The 24,752-nt window shown below is 38.6% G+C and overlaps 1 long non-coding RNA gene across 1 annotated transcript; it reads left to right on the plus strand.

The window, feature by feature from the left end:
• Positions 1–23,865, plus strand: LOC132069938 (uncharacterized). Its single transcript, XR_009417851.1, has 7 exons — positions 1–87; positions 2,123–2,222; positions 17,089–17,182; positions 17,999–18,104; positions 20,860–20,922; positions 22,618–22,704; positions 23,261–23,865. It is a non-coding gene; the product is annotated as an uncharacterized LOC132069938 (long non-coding RNA).
• Positions 23,866–24,752: the final 887 nt, after the last annotated feature.

Genomic DNA, 24,752 nt, shown 5'->3' on the forward strand with positions numbered 1-24,752 from the left:
GATCTGGATGCTGCTCTTCTTATTGGACTGTGTGGAAAAGGAACCAGTATAGCCACATGAAGTAAAGTATTTTAAAAGATCAGACTGGTAAGATGTCATGTACCAGTAGGCATGAACTAGTCACAAAAAAAGGATGAAATGTCTGCATTTTTTTTCCCAGCCTGTGCCATAGGAGTCTGGGCATCTCTCCCTTTTTACAAGGCAGTAAAATGGGAAAGGCTTTATCCTCCCTGTTTATACAGTGCGCAACATATTTCTGCCTTACAGGTCTATTTCACCAGAGAAAAGGTGTTCTATTTAACATGACACCCAGAAGCCAGGGAAGTGCTTAAATGTCAAAACCCCATCTATGACTGGTGTGTCAGAAGTTTATCTCACATTATGAAGTTGTTCCACAGCTCTATGGCTCCCCTGAGAAAAGTCATTTACCCTCTACACAATTGCTTGAATATATTTACAGTGAGTAATCAGTGGTGAAGCAAATGCTAAGCTGTAGTTTCACCCTCCTCACTGTGGCTGCAAAATGATTTAAAGTGTGATTCTTTTCATCTTGACACTTAGTCTGTGAGCGCAGGTTACTCAGGATGGGTGAATCAGGGCTGTGTTTCTTCATCCAGGAGCCGCAAACAAAGCCAGAAAAGCCCTGGGGTTCATGTAGGGCCTGTGTGCTGGCACAGGGATCCCAGGGATGCCTTAGGATTTAGCTTTTCTGTTTTTCAGGTCCTCTACTGCTTCATTGTGTAACTCTAAAACTCCATGGCCTGCCAGCTACTGTTCTCCTTTTTTATTCAGTGAAAACAATTCCTCTCTGGGCCTAAAACTCAAGGACTGTCTTAGGCCCTGAGTTGTGGCTGTTAGGCCCCAAACAGTGATTTAGGGGGCAGACTTGGAGTAAATCACTTCATTACCTGAAACTGTAATTGGAGGATTAACCCCTGCTATGTAAATGAACCAAAATTATATCTATCTGGAAAACTCATGGCTGTGTCCTGGGTGTAGCCCCTCAGAGGCTTTGGACTGCCCAAAGTGAACCTATTGAAGGCCTTCCACAAACACCCACTTTGGTTCCCTCAGTTTGGCCGACCCTCTGGTTTGGGTAGCCACTCCAAGGCATCAGCCTTGCCACTCCATGTGCTGATTGTGGAGGGAAACCTGAAAGCAGAGTGAGCCCTCTCTCCTGACTTAAAATGCCTACAATTATCCTGAAATCCCCTAGACACTGGGGGAGGAGAGGAAAACCAGGTTTTGGAGGGTGGAATGAGTGTTTTGAGGAGCACCATGTACCAGAGGCTAAAACCTCAAGCACTGGGCAGGGATGGTTTTTCTAGGACAAAGCCCAGAGACAAAATGGCCTTGATGCCACCTCCCTGTGGATCTCCTGCTCTGTCTCCAGGCATTTCAAGGCTACCTAGACAGAGGAGCTGCTGCCTGCCATGGCTGCTGATGGTCCAGGCAGAGGAGGGACTGCTGTCCCAAGGCCCTGCCAAGGTGGGCACGCTCCCTGGGGACGCCAGGCCTGCTGTGACATCTACGGACAGGGCCTGGCAGTCCCAGGGGGCTGATGAGGGGTTCTGCATCTCTGAAAAAGACATCCCTGAGTGTAGAGGGATGGAATGTAAGAGAATAGTGCAGAGGACAATCTCACACCTGAGGAGTTGTAGCTATATTAATTACCAAAGATTAGGAACAGGCCTGCCCTTAACAGGCTGCAGCTGTGCCCAATAAGAAGGGTGCTATAAAAGAGTGGCTTAGGTGGGTGAGGAGAAAGTTGCAGTGTGTGGCTGTGCTGTGAGGAAGATGAAGTTAGTCCTGTGAGGAGAAGCCCCTGAGAAATCACCAAGAAGGTATGGAACTACTTTGGCAATAAGATGACAGCACCTGAGTGTCTCAGTAGGGTCCACAGGCCCCAGGGTACCTCAGGCTACCACGGGGAAGGGGCAAGAAAGAGGGAAAAGGGTAAATAAACATATAAATGTCTTGTTGATTTCAATTTTGTTGTTATTAGCAAGGTGAAAATTTACAAATAATTAAATTAATACTCCTGTTGTTTTTATCCTAATGAATTATAAATTATAGCTGAATGCTGAAGAATTAATTACCCTTTTTCTCTTGGCATGCGTAGGTGAAGGCCGCAGACAAGGCCAAGATCCTTCTGCAAACAATCTCTTCCCTGCATCACAGTGGAGTTTTCTTTGGTGGCCATTGGAAATAAGCAGCCTTGTGTGAGTACAGACAACACAATCTGCTGGCTATTTCTATTTTAAACTGACTTGCAGTTCTTCTACTTGCAATGGTTTGTAGCTTTCAAAATCGGAGGTTTAGCCTATCATTTCTGTGTTCATATGTTTATTCCTCCCTCTAAACTCCAGACTCATGCAAAGCATTAAAAAGAAACTCGTTTGTTTTTCTACAATATCATCAGAATCCCAAAATGTGCTTGTTTAACAGGAACTATATTGCAGGTTATTTACCCCCTTGTGTTATGTGTGACCATATTGGATGCCTCTCTCACTAGGCTTTGGGTTATTCAGTGATAAAGCAATTTTCTGAACTCAGTCCAGAAAGGCTACACAAAATAACATTGCAAAATCATCTTTTCCCTATCACCCCTCTGAGATTTCTCTGCAAGTCTTCCCTTTTCTGTGACTCTCAGGAGTGATAGCTTTGTTTGCTGGATCTTGAGCTGACAAGTGTGATTTATTCACTGGCAGCCATCAGACTTATGCACAGATCTGGGCCTGAACCCCATCAAAATGTGTTTAACAACAGAGAATAAGGTTAGTACAAGTAACAGCCAGGCCTGAGATTGCATTTTAAGTTGTTACCCCTAATAATTCCATCATACCCCATTACTGTTTGGTTTGTTGCCTTCAGTGTTTACAGCAGCTCTCAGGTTTGTCTGTGACATGCGTAAACACAATTTCCGCTCCGCAAGACTTGTCAGGTGTAGGAGGAGAATATTCTCAGGAATTCAGGACACTGGGTTATCTTCTATGGCAGACATAGTTAAGATGTACCACTAGCCTTTATTTTAAACCCTCCATTTTATTTTCAGGGTCTTTTGTCCCTCTCCTTTTGTTTAGTGTCCTTGTCAGCCTTGCTGTCATCTTAGATTAAATCCCTACAAGCATTCATTACTGTAGTGTGGGAATATAAACAACTCCTTGGACTACTTCATACCCGTGGAAAATGAATGGTGCAATATCACCCCTCAGTGAAATGGAATATACATCTTAAGCCCCTGACACTTACACTATTTAGTTTAAAGGCTTCTTTATTCAGAATGTATTTTCCCTCCGTGTTAAAGGAAACAACTGCTTGGCTACTTAGTATCTCACAATAAGTGTCACATCCTTTGCCAAGGAAACGATTACTCCCTTGCAAAGACAAATGACAGGTCTGAAGCAAATCCAGGGCAAAATGCCAAAACACAGCTGAAATTAGAGAAGCTGTGAATCAGCAATGCGCTGACAGACACAAATAATTTGAGGAATTTGTTTTGTTTAGCACAAGCAAACAAGGCTGCGGTGATGTGTGATGTATTATATTCTATCCAGAAGCTGCTGCTTCACAGGTACCAAATTGCAAAAGTTATTCCAAACACTGCCACCTTTGGCCTTGGCATTTTTAAAAAGAGTCACAGATTTACATCTAATGTGTGCCATGGCTTGGGAGCATGGCTTCTGATTGTTATTGCTAAATTATCCAGTGTTTTTTTAAAAGATGAACCAGCTGATTCTTTTTTGTAACTTTAGGGTAGCAATCAAAATAACAGTGTATAAGTAATAATTATTGTTCATTGTTTCACCAGTCAGATAATATGCTGGGATCAGTATCTGGGTATATATAAATTTGTTACATTTATCTTGTTTTATATGTAATTTTTCATTATCTGTCTGGATGAGGTTAGGCTTCATATCTGCATTATTTGTGTATTTCAAAGATTTTTATTGAACTCTGCATTAATTCTTTACCATCTTAATGAACTGTTCAAAATCGCTATGCTTTATTCTGTAGATGAGTCTTGGTTAGCAGTTTGTTACAACTGCTAAATACAGCATTTAACATGAATTTCAAGTCAAATTCCATCTCATTTGCATCCCATCTCAGGGTATGTAAAATTGTCCTTTAACAAGGACTATTAACACAGCAGTATCTAACACATCATCATCTTTTCTTCTTAGCTGGCAATTGAAACAAATAGCTTCTAATTTGTATAAAACATATTTTTCCTGTAATATTTGGTTGTTATCTCACTGCAGAATGAACAGTGTTTCTCAGTAGCCAATGGCATCTCCAGGACTATGTTAAGAGAACAATTTTGAGGCTGATATTTGACTGCATGACAAGAAAGGATTCAAAGGTCACAGGAAATTTAGAAGAGCTTTTAGCTTCAGCTGTATTTCCAAGGCTGTTGCTGTGCTAATGAAATCTGTGTGGTGAAAACTGCAGATGCAGATGTTTGCAATACAATTTAACTAACACATATAATTTTAATTGGGTCACACTTTGCCAAACCCACCTGCAACACCAACAGCACTATAGAGGAAACCTCTCAAAGCTGGTAGGAGGATTGGGTCTAAGCAACAAGCTTCATCTGTTATTCAGTGTTTCAGAGGATTAGTAATTGTAATACTTTTGCTTATTTTACTGTCTGAGTTGCCTCAAGTGCTGTAGAACTTGAACACAATTGTTCTGTTTTCTGACTTTGAGCATTGTACTTTTGGAAATGCACAGTAAGAGAAAACAGCCTGGATGGTCATTATATATCAAGGCAAGTGTAGTGCAACCTGAAAGTTATTCCACTAAGCAATTAAAATAGTTTATGTAGCAAATGATCACTGATATATTCTGTCAACTCTGTCAGAAACTTGCAGGTAAACCAGAAGGGAGGCTGTCTACATGCAGGTTTGCTACTTGAAAACATTAATTAGAGCTTCCACATCAAGTCTTTAGGATTAACAATATGAAGTGTCTAATTGTTCCCTAGTGCTTTCAAGAACATGAATCATAGTAGTAAATAACAGTAGGAACAGCAGTGTTTTGTGTTCTTAAAAGCAATTTTATAGGTTGCATTTTGTCTGCCGTTTGGTATGCTGGTCATGTAAGATGTGTTGTTAGGAACATGTGGTGGTATAAGCATGTATGGTTTTTCCCATTATGTTTTTAAAGGGTTTTTTTATCCTTATGAAAATAAGCTTATGCAAAAGCATGGCCGATTGTTTTTCCACCTGTGACTATAACTAGATGTAACAACAATTTTTTTTCTCTACAGCAGTTTGAAATAGCAAGTCTCCTAGAGGTGACTGTGGGATTAGCAGTACTGAGGGACAGCAATACACTGGACTTTGTCAGAATTAGTGTGTAGTGACAAGTAAAAGAATCTTTGACCTTAAATGTATGATCAAGGTTAATGTTATACAGTACTTTGAGAGGCAGCAATTATTTCTGGGGCATTAGCTGGCAGTCCAAGATTAATTTTTGATTTAATAATGGAATTTAGGCCATGTTTGTGATCTGTGCAGGTGTGAGGTGCAGCTGAAGGGGGTTTGTTTGTTAGTTTTACTTGGTCAGTGTGGACACCAAAGAAATGAACCCTGTCTGGTGCAGAAATTGGACAATTGCATGAGTTTTCTTAGAGGGCACAATACTGAAGCAAAAGATTGTATTGTATTTTCCATCCTCATAAGGAGTACTTCATGCTGAAGTCTCCCATTCTTTTAAAGGTACAACTTTATGTACCTTTAAAGAGCTAAGCTAAAGCTCTTGTCTTAGTAGGAAATCATCTACTACAGGTTTGCATCCAAGCTTGGTGTCTTGGGTTTCATCAAACAAGCACAGATGTCAGGGCATTTTCTAGCTGACAATCCCATTCTTCTGTCCTTTTAATCTAAATAGCTGGTAAGTCTCTTCACTGGTTTTTCCAAATGCTTTCAAAAGTATAAGAGGCCATAAATGTAAGAATTACTTTAAAATAACACTCCTTCAAAAAAAAAAAATAAGAGATTATTCTGAAGCACTGTTCAAAGCAGCTCTTCACTTGGTGTGAAATGAAACTCTCTGAAAGTGCCACATCTCTGCCTCAGGTACAGACTGGGCAAGGTGGAAATGAAAATTGTTTTGAGGAGCCAGAAGGTCACTGCCTTAGTTGTAGGATTGATTTTTCATGTGGAACAGCATGGTCTAAAGGCTCCCTAGCTCAGGATTGGGATCTGGGTATTTTGACAGCTGCATGGTATGATAGCCCAGAGGATGTTAATTTCTGAGCACTGAAATTAAGTTTTATGTGAATTAAGGGCCTTCATTTATGGGCATTCTGAAGCACCTCTTTGGGGTTTGGAGCAAATCATGCTGTTTGTACAGATACAGCTGTAATGTCACTTATAATTCCCAGCAATTAGTGTGACACAATTTGACCTGAATGTCCTGAAGCAAGCAATCCTAGGGTTTTAACCCAGTTTGTGTAACTTGCAGTGTAGTTTAATAAAGTAATCATGTTCATAGAAAATGGCATATTGAAACACAGGTTTTGATTACACAGATGCAACACATCCTGCAAATGATATGGAGGGTAGTGAACATTTGTGTTTTCTACATTAATGCCTCAAACCTCTCATATTTGCAGAGCTCAGAGGTTTGGCAGCAGGCCTGCAACATGATAAGGTTTGCTTATAGTGTTTTTGCTCTCTCTAATTTTTTTTCCAGATAAGCACAATTCTGAACTGTCCTCTGCAATTTACCTGTTAGAGTGCAATTTTGCCAATAGGAATCCTGCATTCTGTGTTAGGCAGGAGTCAAAGGGCACCTCCCAGCTGGCACAAAGGGAAGTTGTGTTACATCTGCTCTATGCAAGAGAAACAGGGATTTAATTTTTCTATGTTCTGCTTACTTGAGAATTAAAGACCTGGGGTCTGACTTTTTAAAATTTTTAACCTGTTCAACAGCTTCTAGCCAGGATATGGGACAAGATTTCATAATCTGCTCTCTATAATAATTAGGAAGCTGCTTTTCTGTAGGCCTAGGACTAGATTTTTTCTTTGTTGTTAGAGTTGTTGGTTCAGACAAGAGAGGCTGAAAGAGATGCCATTCTTGGAGTGCTCTTAAAGCAGCTCTATGAGAATTCATTCAGGTGAATAAATAAGCAAGTTATATTAATATATGATCATTTTAGTGCATGAGATGACATTGTCTTTTCCAGATTCGCTCACAAAAGGTGCCAGTTTAGTTAAAAGTTGACTTAGAGCAAAGCTTCCCTATAAATTGCAGAATTTCTTACAATTTAAGAACTCGGAAGTGTCTCCTCTGTGTTAAAAGTAGATTTTCTCCCTTCAGTCCATATAATATAAAATGGAATTGTCAAAGTTCACAAAATAAAGGAGGGAAGATATTTCTCTGCATTGGGGAAGCAGCATGACAAACTGCAAAAATAGCTGTTTTAGTTTGCTGATGTGTGTGACTCTATAATTGAGACAACTTCTCTAGTTTCTTGAGATTTTGTGTCTTTTTTTACCTTAATCTCCTGCTGCTCTAATTGCCTCTGAGTCTGATAACTAATATTCAAAGAAGAAGATTATCCACTGACTTTTTTTTAAATGATGCCAATAATACAGCATTCCTATGAATATTGTGAACTTAAAGAGGAAAATAAACCCAGCATTTTTTATTGTGCCCGGTTTTATTAGTATATAGTCAAAAAAGATTGTTTTTTGCACGCTTTTAAAGATTACATACAAACATATTTAATCAAGCGTGATTGCTTTCATTGACTCTGAACCAGTGCTGAAGAATGAATAGTCTTCTCTGAACCACAAATCTACTGCTAAATAAAATCAATGAGAAGTGCAAAAGTCAGTTGAATTATGAGCTGACCCTCCTAAACAGGATTCAGGTGACCATCAGCAGGTTTCAATTATTGGATCACCTCTAGGACTGGATGTATACTTTACAATTATTTATTGATTTAGCCAACTTCCATACATCATTCTTTTGTCTTGAAACATAATGGTTTTGTCATTCTTTTTAAATCCCCAGTTGTTGTACAGCTTAATCCCAAGCCTAAATGTGGGGTTTTTTTCCCTATAGGATGTATTTTCTGAGTCAGTTTTCTTGTAATCACTCAGTAAAGAAAAACTAGATTAAGAAATACCTAATCAGGGCTGTTGGAACAGAGTTTATAAAGGTAGATAGCAGAGCATATTGAAGAAATTAAGTTCTCTTCAATTAGAACCAAAGTTTTTACTTTTTCAAAGGTATCTTTTCAATGGACAGAAGTGCTTAATCTTGTGGATACCATTCTGTGGTGGAGTCCAGGAGCAGTACTTTCAAATGTAAATGGAAAAGAAGAATGGGTACATTGTGAATAAGATTATTGTGGTGAATTGAATCTTTGAGGCCTTTTTGAAGGGCGCACACAATGATTTTTCACACAATAAAAAAGGAAGTTGCTGCAGAACAGTCTCACTCGAATTGTTACAAGTGCATTGTGCTTGTCCTGAGAGGTGTTTTGCAAAAGAGGCTGAGTCGTCCTTGTTGCTGTCCCCAGCTGAAGGTCTTGGTGGAATTTTTCACCCATGGTTCCTGAAAGCTTTGACAGATCTCAGCTCTGGAATAAGTGAATAATAGTAAGCATCAAGCTAAAAACACTGCAGTGAAGTGGATGAATACTGAAAACTAGCAGAGGGGTTTACTGTTCCTTTTTTCCATTTGTTATCCCCACAATGGCAACTGCAGTATGTGCTTAGAAAGTAACAAGTGTGTTCTTGATTATACTGATTAGAGCCCTGATAGAGCAGTCTTCTGAGCAACAAGAAATGGAACTGGAAGTAAGCATGCACTGTGTCTGAAGTTGTCAGCGTATGTGGGTAAGAAAAGAGGGGAAGATTGGGAGGGAAAAAAAGACTTTATCTTCCTGTGGATGTGCAGTGAGGGCCAGGTTCCAAGCCACACCTAAAGTTTTTTACAGCTTTTTATCTTTTTCATATCTTTGTAGCCCTGGGTTTTCAATATATAAATGTGTGTAGCTTCTAGTACATTTTGTGCCCTCTCTCACAGTTTAGCAAATTCTCAGTGATCTGTTCTTGAAATTCTGTGTAGTTTTATCCTGAAGAAGACAATTTCTGACTTTCTTCTACCAGAACTTGAGACAACAACAAAAGGGGCAAAGAAAGCTCTGGATCAACTCCAAGGGACTGAAACAAGAGTAGGATGCTGGGTTAACTGGTCTCTTATTGCATGTGTCTGCAAGGTATAATAGTTAACTTTATAGAAATTGTAGTAATTCTTTATCACATGAGTGCAGAGCCATGTTTGTGCACCTGAAAGCTTTCATTAAGAAGTTCTTTTATCCTTCCACTGCAAGGTTTTGTGCTTCTGCTCTTAAGCAACACAGGATCAGTAGTGGGGGTATGTGGCATTCACAGTCTCTGAAAAATCCCTTCACCCAGGATTTTTCCCCTGGGAGGCTGAGAAGCCTCAGACAAAAAGAAAACAATCCTTATCTCATTTGCTTGTCCTCTGTTTTGCTCATGTGTGGAATGTGTTTGGACATTGTTTATCCACAGGTGACTGTTTGATTGGTTCCTGGTGTGAGTCATTTTCACTCGTTGGCCAATCATTGCCAAGCTGTGTTGGGACTCTGGAAAGAGTAATGAGTTTTCATTATTATCTTTTTACCACTCTGTAAGTATCCTTTCTGGATTCTATAGTATAATATTCTTTAATATAATATAGTATAATAAAATAATAAATTAGCCTTCTGAGAACATGGACTCAGATTCATTGTTCATTCTTTTGTCTGGGGGAAATGCCAATAGAATAGTTCAGCCTAATTGTCAGGTATTATTGGGCATAATTCTCTGGCCTACCCTTTTTCAAGACTGGAAGCTTGCTTTTGTATGTCATTAGTAGTTCTCAGAACCTGCTGAGGGTTTCACCAATATTTGTAGCCACTTATGGTTTTGAGATGTCATCGCAGAATTCCACATAACTGTGCTAAAAAGAGTGAAATGGTCACTGAACTGACTTCACTGGGCCAGCAGTATTACAGAATGGAGTTTTTTGGACCCATGGGGTATCATTTGTAGCTAGGCCGCTAACACATTCTTCTTGGGCTGGCTTCCTTTCCAGGGCATTTAAAAACCACAATGTGCATGCCCTCTCATGGTGGATGGGACATCTGTGTGGCACTAAAGAAAGTGCTGCAAAATCATTTGCTGTAATGAGTAAGCTCTGGTGAAGCAGCTGTAGTCATTTGTTAATGCTTTTGAAAAAGCCGTTCCTTTGCATGGTACCTTAATCAAATTTTGTGCTAAACACTGCAAACTCTACTCTTTGCTTGTTTTCAGCCGCTCCAAATTAAATGGTGGAGCAAAAGGTCGGTGGGAGTTGTTGGTTTATTTAATAGGGAGTTTTGAATAATTGTCTTCTCAAAGGATGTTTAACTAGCTTTCTCAAGTCATTGCTTTCTGAGCTTTATTTGTAACCAGGCATCAACATTTCAGCCATGTTTGTTAGTTGGCTTTTTTTTTCCTAGGTAAGGTGTGATGCTTTGCAGGGAGTTCGAACAGGCGTTTGGATGGGTTTTTTCTCCTTTGTGAAGAGAAGTCTTTACAGCTCCAGCAGGAAACCTGCAGGATATTGCAGTTAATGTAGGAATGGCTTGTAAAACCTGGTGATGGAGGAAATGAATTCTGTTGAAAAATTGGGTATATCCAGGCTTGTTCTAAGTACCTGTTGGGTTTTCCTATGATTTTTCCACTGTACACCTGTAACTGCACCACCTTGTCCTAGTGAGATTAAACATATTCCCAAGTGTCTAATCTCATTTTGCTCAAGAAGAAATCTGTACTCCACATTTCCATTAATTCTGGTGGAGCAGCTGGTGACTGCTTAATTTTATGTATTACTATCTGATTGCATGAGCTCTGGCTTTGTCACTGCTTCATCTGAAGTGAAAGGTCCAAGTGATTCACAAGCTAAATGAACCCCAGTAGTTCATCATAACAAAGTGTAATGACATGGTGTGATTTAAATGATGATGCTGGTTTTGCTACCAATTAGTGTTAAATTTCTCTGCTCCTCTTACTTTATATTTTCATTTTTGGGAGGGTAAACATAAGATGAAAGTTGCAGAATGAAGCAGACTGACATGGGAGATAAACAATCAATATTTTTTTTATGCTTGACACATGTTACCATAATAGAAAAATACTGTAAACACTCAGTAGTTTTAATAGATACTCAGTCAAAGTGTTTACCAAGATTCTTGAGAGTTCTGCCAACAAGATTATTTGTTTATTAATTTAATCCAACATTATGATCAGTTTGGCACTGCAACACAGAATTCTAATGCCTGACTTTTGTAGAAGTAAACTTCATGCTTATTCTGTAAAGAGTTCAAGAGAAAAACATGCATGTTTATATTCATTAGAACATTAAATATGTGGCATTGATTTAAGAACAAAGTCAACTTCATAAAGGCCAACAGGTAGTACGTGAATAAACCCAAATGTTTGTAACATGAAGCTGGTGAGCATAAACCTTGTTTAGGGTGCAGCTCGCTGCTCAAACAAAAGGCAATGGCTGCTCCAAAGATGTTCCTATCTCAGATGTGAATGAGAAAATGATTATAAGCTCAAGGCTCTTCAAAAGAGAGTGAGAATAATATCTTCCAATTGTTTCTTTTCATATAACTGAGTGATTTTTATTTTTTTTGTCCCAAGTGCAATGCTTTCATCTGGATTTTATCCTATCTTCTGTAACATTAGTGAGACTTTTGAGCACCTTTCAAAAAGTATGGTGTGCACACAGATTTGATGTGGTTTCTGCTAGAAACTTGAATCTAAATACTCACCTCTTTTATGCAAGCAAACTTTATCTCTTAATATCAGGAATTGCAAGGACAAGCCTCCTCCTTTAATATTTTAGAAAGGAAGACCAAAATCTACCTTTGAAACTCAAAATTTGACCTGAATTAGAAAAGTGACTAGTAGAAAAAAATTTTTTTTAATTTTTTTTTTGTTGGATTACCTTTTTTCTTGGACTGTACAGGCTTTTAGAGCTTGAGATGTCCTCTTCTGAAGTGTTTAGCCCTGAATATTGCCAGCACAACAAATGTTCTAATGTAATTAAGGGGTATGTTACAATCTGTAATTCAGGACATAAGTATTTGGAAATGTCCTTTATCTAAAATCAGATTTTCAGGTTTTGAAAGTCTAACAAATTTCATGCTGTGAAATTGGTACCAATGAATCTAAACTAACTCAGATTTACCAAATGTCAAAATACTCGCTGATAACTCTTTTTCTCTCAAAACCTCTCTCTACTTTTCTCTATTCACTTGTCTAAGAGCTTCTTTATTCCTCTTCTTTGAGGCATGGGTTCAACAACCATTATCTGTGTTGTACTCTCCCATGCCTTTCACAGCATTTTGCTCTGCATTGTGATGTCTATTTTCTGTCTAGTAGTTCATTTTCTTTATACTGTGACCTTTATTTCTTTTTTCAGCCTGCTGCAGCAATCTATATTTCACATTCATAACTTCCCTTTCCCATTGCCTGTTTCTTTCTCATTGCCAGACTTTTCTCTCTCCCCTGCTGCAGGTGGAACACCTAGCTCTAAAATGGTGATTATTATTGACACTTTAGTCACATCTGCCACCAACTGCTGCCTCTCTAAAGGCAACTGAAATTAAAGCACCTAAACACAGGAGCTCCTTATACTGCCTGCCACTAATTTATCAGTGATATTTTACTCTCATTGCTTCACTTGCCCTCTGTAATTTTTTTCCCACAGATGGAGTTTTTGACAACATGTCTGCACTGTCATTGAATCTCCACCTCTGTCTTGATATGATTATTTGATTTTACATCATCAAAAATATATATATTGGGCTTTAAAGAAGCATGACTAGTGCTCTGTTATATTAAACAGGATTTTGTCCATCAGCCCCTTCTAGTCCCCTATCTCATGCCCTCTGTTTAGACTAACAGTCTAATTTAATGTGGGGCTTAGAATGAAAATAAACCACAAATATAATAAAAAATGACAGCACATTAGAATTGTATAAATTAGCATTTCAAGCTATGTGTAAGGTTTTGCCTGTCACCAAAAAGTGGTCTAAGATTTTGTAATGCTGATCTGCCACATCTGAATCTGTCATCTGTTTTGTTAGGAAAGTAAATCTAAAGCCAAAGAACAAAACCTAAAGTCTGGGATCCTGATGAAATCTGTGTGAGATGTTTTTCTGCTTCTGTTATGACTTACTTGCGCTTTTCCATGTCTGACTGATATACAGATCAACAAAATGGTAATTCCCTTCAGATGAAAGCTGTGCATGCTTGTGTGAGTAGCAAAGTTGAAACCCATTGCTAATCCTACTTAGAAATTCCATAAACTGCTCAGCTGCTGCAGCTGCACTTTGACAGTTACTGCTGTATTTTGCGTCTGATGTGAAAAATATGGACCACAAGGATAGTTTTATCTCCCTCCCCACAATTCCTTTAAACCCCCCTTTTAAGGCACCCCACTGGTTTATGCAAATGATATATCTGCTGGCTGGGTTTTATTGGCATAGAAATTGTTTATTAATATTTAAGAAACCTCTTTCAGAACAGATTCTAAATAAGAATAGTTCAGTTCCATTTCTTTATTTGTTACTTAAAAGGGGAAAACTTGTATATCTATGGATCAGTCACTGTAAGGGGAACAATTATGTTGTAATTAACCTTTAGAGTTTAAAAGAACTTAATGATGGCCGGTGATGAACAGAGGGAGATGGAGTGATAACAAGGTTGAAGTTAATGAATCCTTTAAAAAAGGAATGCTTTAAAGTGCCCTAGGCAAATTGCAGAGCTTTTGTCTTCTGCTAGAAGAAAAGATGCTTTGTTTTCAGATAGATTTTCTTCAATACCATTCAATTTGGGAGCTCATCATTCCTAAGAAAAGAGCACCTTTTTGTTGGGTGACATCATAATTTCTCTCCTTTATGGATTTTTGAGATGAAAATGAAGATGTGTGATGTCAGAGCATCTGTGGGTGTATGTGTGTGTACTGGAAGAACCTTTTCCTTAGACTGTTGCAGTATAATCTGCTTAGTCAGTCCAGGCTCCCTTTGGGATAGAATTTGTAGAGTTCTGACCCTTTCAAGTTGTGTTGGATCTACTACAGTGTCTGGCAGATGTGTTTCAGATCCCTTGTTGAGTTGCTGCTGTGGATACCAAGAACAATTAGCGTGGTCAGCACAGTGGTCCTGAAGAGGAACCAAGAACTAGACCCCTGGCCACAGGGCTTTATACAAGTTTGGAGAAGTCAGCTTTTTGCAAAAGGGGATATTTATCTGTGAAACCAAGCTGAAGTTTTGGGATTCATGTAGCGAGGCAAAGCACAGTCAACTTTTTGTAGAAAGTCAGCCTATTTTCTGTTTTCCCTAGCCAGCTCTAGGGGATGGTGGTGTGAAAATGGAGTGAGACATGGTAGGGTAAAGGGAGAGTGTGAGGGCTGAGGAAAAATACAAGAAGAGGTGCAAGGAGGGAATAAAGCCACTGTGAATGATAAACAGGAAGGGAGGAGGCTTGATTGAAAGGGCAGTTAGCATAAGGCTGAAAAAAATATAATCAAGCTATCCTCTCAATTTACAGGGATCTATAGTTTAACAAGCTATTTTTACAGCAATGTCTGTGTGCTCAAATTCCTATCTATATCTCCCCAGTGTTTCTCCTGTGAAGCTGCCTTGTCTTGGTTTCATCTGGAATAGAGTTTATGTTCTTCTTAGCAGCTGGTGCAGTGCTGTGTTTTGGGTTTAGTATGAGAATAAAGGTAACACAGCAATGTTTGGGTTGTTGCTGGGTAATGCTCACCCAGTGTTCAGGACATTTCGATGTCTCATGCTGTGCCAGTGCACAAAAAGCTGGGAGGGTGCATGGCCAGGACAAGTGATCCAAACAGGTCAAAGAGATATTCCATACCCCAGAAAGTTTGTGCATAAACTTGGAGAAGTTTTCTGTGAGGAGCTGATTGTTACTCAGGGCTGGACTGGGCATTGCTCAGTGCATGGTGAACAATTTTGCTGTGCATCGCTTGTTTCCCTCAGCTTTTTCCTCCCTCTTTCATTATAATAATTGTTACAATTTTATTAGCGTACCTTACTTTTTTTTTCAATTATTGGACTCAATTATCTGCAATCCATGCATTTTACTTTTTTTCCTTGATTCTCTACCCTATCCCACCAAGGCAGGGGGAAAGGAACAAGATTTCTGTAGTCCTCACTTGCTGGCTGGGGTGTGACCATGAGGTGCACATTAAAGAAGGAAAAAAGTGTCATCTCCAGCATCAGAGTGAAAGATTTAAAACTTTTTCCTCTCACTTCTCCCACCTCTGCAAGTGAAAAATCAGCATGAGGTCTTTATCTGTTCTTTTTCAGTGCAGTATTGGAAAACAATTGCCTTCCCAATTGTGGCATATCAGCATGAATGTAGAACACTGAGAATGAGCTAGACCTCTTTGATACACCAATTACTGTTTGTCATAGAACTCCTGCACTGGAATATAGAAAATTAAGCAGATCTGTTTCGTGGCTTTTTTTTCCAAAGCTGCTGTAATGAAACATTGTAGTAGTGGCAACAAATCACAAATGGTAATTTGCACTCACTAGGCAGCCAATTAAAATTCTGTGTAAAAGCATTGGCAAGATAATATTTTCTGTCTAATATCATAGATTTTGCCTTAACTTCTCTTGTTCTGGGTGCTTTAAAGTGCTAATGGATGCGTCTTTCCAACATTTATTTGCCTGGTTGCCAATAGACTAACTTGGAGAATGGCAATGTTTTACATTCTCTTACCAAGTTTCTGCAGTATGTTGGAAAACACTGATTTTTATACTCTCTAATAGGTAGAAAAAGCACTCTTTGGTCTGATAAATGTTCCATAGAAATTATTGCCTAATACTTTAAAAACTATTACTTCTTCATCACAAAATTTTCACTTTTTTGAGTTAAAAATGCATACTAGAACTAGCATGGTTTTGCAGACCAAGGATCAATAGAAAAATATGAAAAAATAGGAAGTATTTTAATTACCTTTTTACAACACATTTGGGATCAGCCTGGCCTTCACTCTTACTAATGCTGCTTCAAAATTCATCAATGGGGAGGTATTTTTGTTGTTCTGTACTTCTTCAAAATGCCACTCTGCTCAAGTCCATTTAGTTTGAAGCCCTCTATAGAGTAAAATTGGCTTATTTATTTTAAATTATACCTCCTGAGAAAATAATTCCATTTTCTTATAAATGGAGAATTCTGTCTTGCTTTCAGTTGTGCCAAAATATATCTGAACATATGTCAAGTTTTGCTACATGTTTCTTTTGAGACAAAGCACTGATGGGAGAGCTGTCACTGGCATTCCAAGAGGTGCTCACCAGAGAAAAACATGCTGCTGCACTGGGCTTTGTCAAGCAGCAGCTCCATGTGTGGACTTCTCCAAGGAGCAAAAATCATTCCTTCTTGAGCAGTTTCTACACACAAAGTGTGGTGTGGCTATGCTGGCAAAGTGATTTTCTGAAAAGTCTTTGGGAGAAGTTTTCTCCATGTAGTGCTGCTCAGGAGTGAAATTCTGTGGGGTAGCTGGTGCTCCAAATAATGAAATCAGTTCATATTTTGTGCAGAAGCACAGAATATAAATAACTGTTGAGATCTGGGGGGATACCTGAGTGTTCTCCCTGCAGGTCTGTGACAGGCCAAAGTGACTGGGGAAACCCTTGCCAAAGATGCCTCCTCTCTCTCACTGTCACTTCTTTAATTGGTTTTTCAAGCTTAGAGAGCAATAGACAGACAGAACCATGGGAGCATTGTTTTCTAGTGCTAGGCTCAGAGAGGGGAAGGTTGTGTCTGCTGCCTGGCTTCATGAGCCTGTGAGAAACCACAGGTTTTACAGTGGTCCTGACAAGTTTTGAAACCACTGGGAAGAAACAAAATCCCACTTAACTGCAAAACTTAGCCAACACTTACTGTTTTGGGAGATAGGCCCAGAAAAATTCCTGTCTCTTTGCCCTGTGTGCACACTGTTTTTTCACAGCAGTTTCTGTGTTTTCTTCAGCTACAGATTCTTAAGTACAACCAGAACTCTTCAGAAGAGGAGTCCAGAGTTTCAGAATAGCACTTTTTGGAAAATGAGGCGTTGACTTTGCTAGGTATGTCTGACAGATGTTTCAGTCGACCTTTGTTTTTGTTCAGTAGGTTTCTGAGCTGGGATCCTTTGGTTTTGAAACTTAATTCAGTCAGGAGCAGCGAATTGTTCTTTGCTCCCTGCCTGTTCTGTGCATGTCTTCTCTGCTATTGTGTCAAGTCTGTTTTATCATATAACTATAATAAAATTGTCTTGATAATTGACTTAACCATTAAAAAAATATGGGAATTAACTTTTTTTCTTTAAAAGACCTAAACTTTGAGAGAATCTTTAAGTGTTCAAGTAAAAAAATGTAGCAACTTGAGGAACTGAAAACTGCATGTGGCTAAAGCTTAGCATTTCAAATGAGAGTAGTACTGGTAAAGAAATGAGATTAGTGACTGAAATAAATAGCCTTAAACATGGCTTATTGAACCTGGGAGGGAAGGCAAGATTTAGGAATCCCTCACAACCACTGCAAGGAAATAATGTGATGGAAGTGCAAGGGCCAGTGGCTGTGGGTCTCACCCACTGCAGGAGCTGATTAAATACAAAATTTTAGCCTGTAGTTTATCAGGGATGTTTGTGTAGGGGTTTTTCAAATCCTCTTTTTTCTTTAAAGTTTTTCTCTTTGTGTCCTAGATCCCTCTTTTGAGTGACATGTTGACATTTTTTGAAACACAATTGATTCCATGGGCAAGAAAACACCAAATCTTTCCTCACCTCTGCTTACCTGTTCTTCCATCTCTTAATTCTCTGAATGTCACTTCTGTCTTTGCCTCTGTTTGCTCTCTCCACCTTCATTATTCCTGACCTCCCTTGCTTAATCTTGTCCTCGCAGAGTGCCTACAATCCCCTGGAGATGCTTCCCCTGGTCACGGGAGCAGATCAGAGCTGTTTCATTGCGGGGCTTTTCAGGCTTCCTTTGGAACAAACTGTGAAGGAAGGTGAGCATCTGCAGGTCAGCAGGATCTAATTGTTTCCCCAAGTCCTGTGGGCTGGTTGGGGAGTGACACTTGTCAGCTCTTGCACTTCCTTTTGAGCCATGTGATGTTTCTTTTTTCTCCTGTGGTAATCATTACATGATTATTTAATAATTTGTTGTTGTGCATTTCAAGAAATCCACTGCTACTCTTTCCATACATAACTAGAAAAATGGAAATATAATTCTGAAGTTTTTAATGCCAAACCCCAAATGTAGACCAAATTGTTATGTTCTGTACTGTGAGGTTTTATCCAGTTGTGATATAGGCCAGAGCAAACTTCTTTTAAAAATGTCATAAAGGATAGGGAGTATGGAGGGTAAAGAGATGTCTACTTTACTTTTATGAGAAGCTGCTATTGAACCCCTGAAATTATAGCTGTTAACTTTGTCGCCTTTGTTAACCCTGATTGCTGCTCCACCTTGTTGATCATGTTAAACCAGAATATCTGTCACTTTAGCCTTTGAATTCTTTAGAACAGGAATCTGACAGGGGTGTAGGGACATATGTGTCCAGGTGTATTTCCTTATTCATTTTCCAATTTATCTGCCAGTCTGGGTTGAGGGCCATTATTTTGGAAGTTGTGCAGGCACAATGCAGCCCACAGAATCTATTTCCTCTGTATGATCTCAGGAGATGAGGTACTGTCTGAAGAAGAATTGTCTTGCAGAAGCTTCAAGGTGCTTAAGTCTCTGGCTTACACAGTGTGATTTAAAGGGTGGCACAGGGGGCACTTCACTGATCAAGGAGAAACACCAGCAGGTCCCTCCTAGTGCTCTTCAAGTAAAAGGAAGCAAAGAAAAGGTCAAACAAAAAGTTAAGAAATGGGGGAAAAAATGTGCATCAGACAGGAGCTGTAATGGACGAAAGGTCCAAGCAGGCAATAGCAATGCCTCATTAAAAAAAATTAATAAACTGACCATAAATACACCAGCTAACTAAACTGAGATCAACAGTGTGTTCCAATGGTTTATTAAACTGTGGGTTTCCTTGTGCTAAGCCTGAAAGTGAAATGCTTGCTCAAAACCATGAATGATACTTGAGAGAAAAATGGAAGAGTTGGGATAAGTTCCACAGATAATGACACCTGGTGACAAATGAAGACAAAGGATCAGGGAGAAAAAAGGGGTCAAAGGAAACTTGCAAATACTTAAAGCTCCATTTTTAGTTGGCCACTGTCAGGTGTAATAAAAACAGCTAAACACCTGCATGAACCTTTCAATACCAGGCAGACTCAGGGAATGGCTACTAAATCTGTGACAGGAGTTGTTCCACCTTAAAGCTGGGTAAGTTTTGACTCCTATTCCATGATTATTCTATTAAACAGACATGGAGAGGGCTTCTTTAGCTGATAGAAGAAAGCATTTCTGAACTTGCAAGGAGAAATGCAGCTCCTACAGATTAAAGTGTTTTCTGGGATGGGATTGCTCAGGCAGGGCCTGAAGTGATTGTGATTCTTGTCAAATCCTTTGCTGATTCCCACACTTGGCATGTTTGGCAGCTCTGTCCTGCTTCCAGGTAAGACAAATCCCAGATTTTCATCCTCCTTTCCCACTCCTGATTGCAGCTGCTTTGGAGAGAAGGTACCCGTGACTTAATCTGGCCAGGCTCACAGTTTTGACAGCTGGGAGATCAGACAAAGAAGGGACAATGCCAGGCAGTATCTCTGCCTGACCCTTTTAGTCTGACCTTTATGGGTAATGAAGGTGAATTCCATCTTGGGTCAAAGTTTGAAAACTCTGCCTGTCTAAAATACTTCTTTTTCCTTCCAAGTCATGCCAACCTCTGTTTCCATGGCAATAGGAATGAAAATCTATTGGCAGCTTGTAGGCAGGCAGCAGATGACAGCTCTCAGTAGCAGATTTCAGCAGCTGACTTTCAAATAACAGTCCTGAGAACCCACTGCAATAACAAGTATGAAGATTTTACTACAATATTGGCTCCTCATGTGTGTCTTACTTTAAAACAGAGAGAAAATGGATAAAATTATTACTTAGAGAAGTGTTTGTGTCTCTCTATTGCCAGCTGCTTGCTTGTGCTTTTTGTCTTCAGCCCTGCAGTGTGGGTAGGTGTAATTGTGTACTATCTATGCAATACATACATGATAGTGCAATTTTTGGTAATCAAAGAAGTTATTTGGTACCTCTAAAAGGGGGGAAGTTTAGATAAAGAAACTTCAAGAGGCTAAAACTTTCCAGGATGTAGAAGAGAAGAATCTCACAAAACCTTGGTGAGGAATTTAGGATTTCCCATCAAATGTAAAGGGAAATTTAAAGAAAAAACTATGAAAAGAGAAGAGGTGACTTGGGGATTCTCTGAAGAGCTTCCCAGGAAGGAACAGAGCAGTAAAACACAGTCAAAGAACAGGTTTTCACTCTGTTTATAAGTGTTCCAGGAGAACTGAGTCAACACCTCTTTGCATATTTAATCACTTTTCTTTTACATGTAGCTTGTGTGTTTTGCGTATAATTTTGCTGGTGGTATTCACTTTTTGAGGAGTGAAAACAAGTTCAATTTCAGTATTTAAGTCAATATCAGTGATACCAGTATTTCACAAAACTTGTGGAAGCCCTATGCTCACAAAGAAATTTCTGAGCTGTTTTCTTTCTCATCATTCTGTCATGAATGTCTCCAAAAAGGTCAGTCCATTAAATCACTTCTCATAAGAGGCCTTAAAAGTTCTGAATTGTTAATCCTAAACTCTTCTCCTCATCTCCAGGACTAAGAAAACTAAAGGTGATGCAGTTCCTGATCAATACAGACCAAAGGGCAGTGACTTGAGGTGGGATGCTCAAGTTCACTGACTTCTCTCTCTGCTTGAATAACTATAAATGAATTTGGCTATGAAGGATTATAAATGTTTTGGTGAAAATAACAAAATAAAAGATTTCTCAATAGGAGTACAAAAAAAGGTGACTGTCACTGGTTAGGTGGTGCATTAAGAGATCTCATTTTCTCTGGGTGATCCTATTTTCTGTGGGATCCAAATTGTCTTGGTCAATATGAGGATTTCATATGTAATTACCTGATGTCATGCTGCTTCTCTTGGAAAAAAAGAGATCTCTGTGAAATTCTCGCTATTACTTTATATGGTTCTGTATACTGCATCTAATATCTTTATCCCCAAACACCCAAGATTAACAGAAGAAGTAAATTTTCATGAGTCCTTCAGCAGAGGGAAGATAAAGATGCCATTTCTGGGTGGAAAAGTGCATGTTCCAAAGGCTGGAATAAAAGCAATTAAAGAATTGTTTACTAATGAGAGCCTTCCCTTCCTTTCCAGTTCCTCTATTGTGCCAGTCTTTGCTAGAACATTGCAAATCCTAAGCAAAATATTGGCCATTATGGGGCTAAAATAGGGAACTGGCACAATTGTTAAGAGTTTGGGCTTCAGACAAGAGACTTTAAGTGTTGGACCACTGGTTTTTATCCCAAACAATTGTTTGGTACTATCTTTCAAGGAAGATGATGTATTTTGTTGCCTGCCTCTCTAGGAACTTAGCATAATAACACATGTGATCCAGTATGAGTTCATTAATTCCTGACACTTCCAGGAAAGTGCACAAAAACCTGTTCTTTGAAGGACTCAACAATTGAAAACTCGCTCAATTTGCAGTAATGACAAGTGAAAATCTGGAATAGTTCTAATTGAGTTTTGAAAGGTAGCATTAAACAAACCAAACACAACACCGCTGAGCCTGGAAGGATGATGTTGGGAGGCTGCTTTTGAAGCTGTTATTTGTAGTAAAAATATCAATTCTGAGGCCTGTGTTAAAGGGAAATTGGTAGATGTTCTGATCTGCTCCTAGTAATGTGAGGGGGAGTATAGATAGTGAAGTAAATAATTGAGATGTGCTAAACTTATGCTAATTTTTCATGTCCAATATGCCTGGTTAGAGTATCAGTGGGGTTTCTGTGAAAAGGAAACGAAGAGAAGGAAAAAAACCCACTTTTGAATTCTGAAGCTTGTTGGAACACAAATATTCACTCATCAGCCATCAGTCATTTGTGCTGAAGTTGTGGTTGCAACTAATAAATACTAAAGAATAGAAGTTTCTATACCCTCCTCAACTCTATTTCTTCTTGTATCCAGATTCAACCTTTTTTCCTGAATCATGATTCATTATTTACAGATGTCATGCTTTTATTTTCTGCTGTTGTCTAATGAGGCACTGAAGTGATCTGTAAATGTGAGAGGCCCAATCTCAAAATATTTGTGTAAAAGGGTATCTGAAATCCTCATATCTTTGGGCATGGAGAATTTCTCAGAGTGACTGTAGTGCTGCACTTTAAATTCCCTGTGTCCCTGTAATGTAAAAAGCAGCAGAGATAACACTTCATTGACTCAGAGGTGGATGTATAAGGGAGTGTTTTCCTAAGAATCCAAATTTTTTTGTTCCTTTGTGCTTAAATAATTTGCCTCCAACCAATCTGCCAAAGCAGAAAAGCTCTCAACATGACTTTCTTCTCCTTATAGTGAGCGTTTCTAAAATAGAAGGTGGTTCTTTGTCAGGAAGGACCTAAAATCTCTAATATGCTGAAGATCTTTACAGACAGGATGATGGTAATGTGTCGCAAGGCAATGTATGAATAAGTGATCTAATTTTATACTAATATTAAACACTGTTTAACTGATATATCACATTTAGGGTCTTTGATTCTGTATTTTTTTGCTATTGGTTTGGCTTTGCTTGCCTTGGGGGTTTTTGGAGTTTGTAATGAGAGTTAGTCTATTAATATTTTGAGGGAAAAATTGAACATATTGAGAGAATGCTGAAAGGCTGCAGTGTTAATAGAATTTAAACCTTCTTAAGAGCAAAAATAAAAATGGGAAGATCAAGTAGTGTGAGAAAACCAAAGGCACAAGTCTGGGCCTGTTGGCATTAATTCCCACAGGCCAGTTAGTTGTCATGTGAGAGTTTATATCAGTGAAGAACAGCCCCAGAGTTCAGCTATTTTATTGCTTCTGTAATAATCTGAATTGTAATTTTCTCCTGAGATTGAGTTAAATTTTCAGCATTTAATGGCTCTTAGAATTAAATCACAATCTAGGAAAGTGTTTGCCTACCTTGGTATCTCTCCATATGTACATCAATCTTTATTCTCCTTTTCCTCCTTAGGATGTTATAACATTCCCCCTGTGTGATAAAGGGCTTCACTCACTGCTGGCTCCAGAGGCTGTTAGGAACCACTGACACACTCTCCAAGGAAATCATTTATTAATTATTTAACAGAGACCATTAACTAGCTGTAAAAATGTAAGAACATCAATAGATTTAGGACCTTGAAGTTATTATGAAGCCCTTGTATGTGTAACTGCATAAAGAAAATAAAATAGATAGAAAGGTGAATTTGGGCAAAAAATATTAAAGGTGTAATTCAGGATTGTGTTAGTTTTGTATTTGCAATTAGAGGGTTGAATAGATGTGGAAGTCTCATTCTAACATGAAATGTTTAAGAATCTTTATTTTTAAGGTGTTGCTCACCCAGAGAAAAAAAGTAGAGTTTATCTGCTGATTCAGGTATTTGTTCTGTTTAAATATATTCAAGGTGTAAAGGATATATTTTTGGGGCTTGTGAATGTTCTACTGAAAATTATACTTGATATTATTCTCATATTAGATTTAACTTCTGCTGGTTAATTCTGACATAGCAGTTGAGAGACAATGGTAAAAGATTTTTATAGTTCTTACAGTTAGATCATAGAGGTATCCAATAAAAATCATGCCCATATTCTTAATAAAATGCTATTTTTTTCCCCCAAGATACACCATAAAATTGCTTTTTCTGTAATTGCACTGCTGCAACCAAAGTTCTATGCCTGAGACTGCTGAACATTCATGGTGAATCACACAAATACAATAGGGAAAAGAGAACAGAAGTGACATTTTTCAAGGCAGTTGTTTTCAGACCTGTGAAGTAATTCTGAAAGCAGTTATTTCAGCTGTGAAGTGAGGAGAGCATATTGCTGGAGCCTAAAAGGAAAGAGGTTGTGCCCAATGAGTAAGTTTGGTCTTTATCAACCTATTTGCTGATAGAATGTAAATATAATTTGTTTTTTCTTAGATTATTACCAAAAGCTGCCCACACATTGGCTATTGCCCTCCCAGTATTGTTTTCCATTGGTTCTTAATTATTTTTCTTTCAAAATATGCTGTACTCGATCTTTTGCTCAAGTACTGTGTACAGATTGAATTGCAGGGAGGAATCATACATTCCACATATGTTGTGGTAATGTGACATTTTCTTTAAAATAGAAGTCTTACACTTTATAAGTCATCAACATTGTCCACAGAATAAAGTCTGGAAGAACCAGAAATGCCACAAACAGAAAGCTGTAGTCTTTCCATGCAATATAAATGTAGATTTTTTTCCTGAAGTGTTATGAATGTATGTTCATATACACTTAAACGCCTTCTTTTTAAGGTCAACACCAAATAACTTCATGTAATAAATAACAGAAGGTCTCTAACTTTAATTTAAACAATTGAGGATGACAAGCATAGTATTAGTTATGGGAAGTATTGAGTCAGAAGCAACTCTTAGTGCTAATTGAGATGTCTGGCTGCTGAGGAAAGGCTGTTGTGGTTAATAGACCCCCAGGCAGAGTTT

The sequence above is a fragment of the Ammospiza nelsoni genome, chromosome 2 (assembly GCF_027579445.1).
Source record: "Ammospiza nelsoni isolate bAmmNel1 chromosome 2, bAmmNel1.pri, whole genome shotgun sequence".
Classification (NCBI taxonomy): Eukaryota; Metazoa; Chordata; class Aves; order Passeriformes; family Passerellidae; genus Ammospiza; species Ammospiza nelsoni.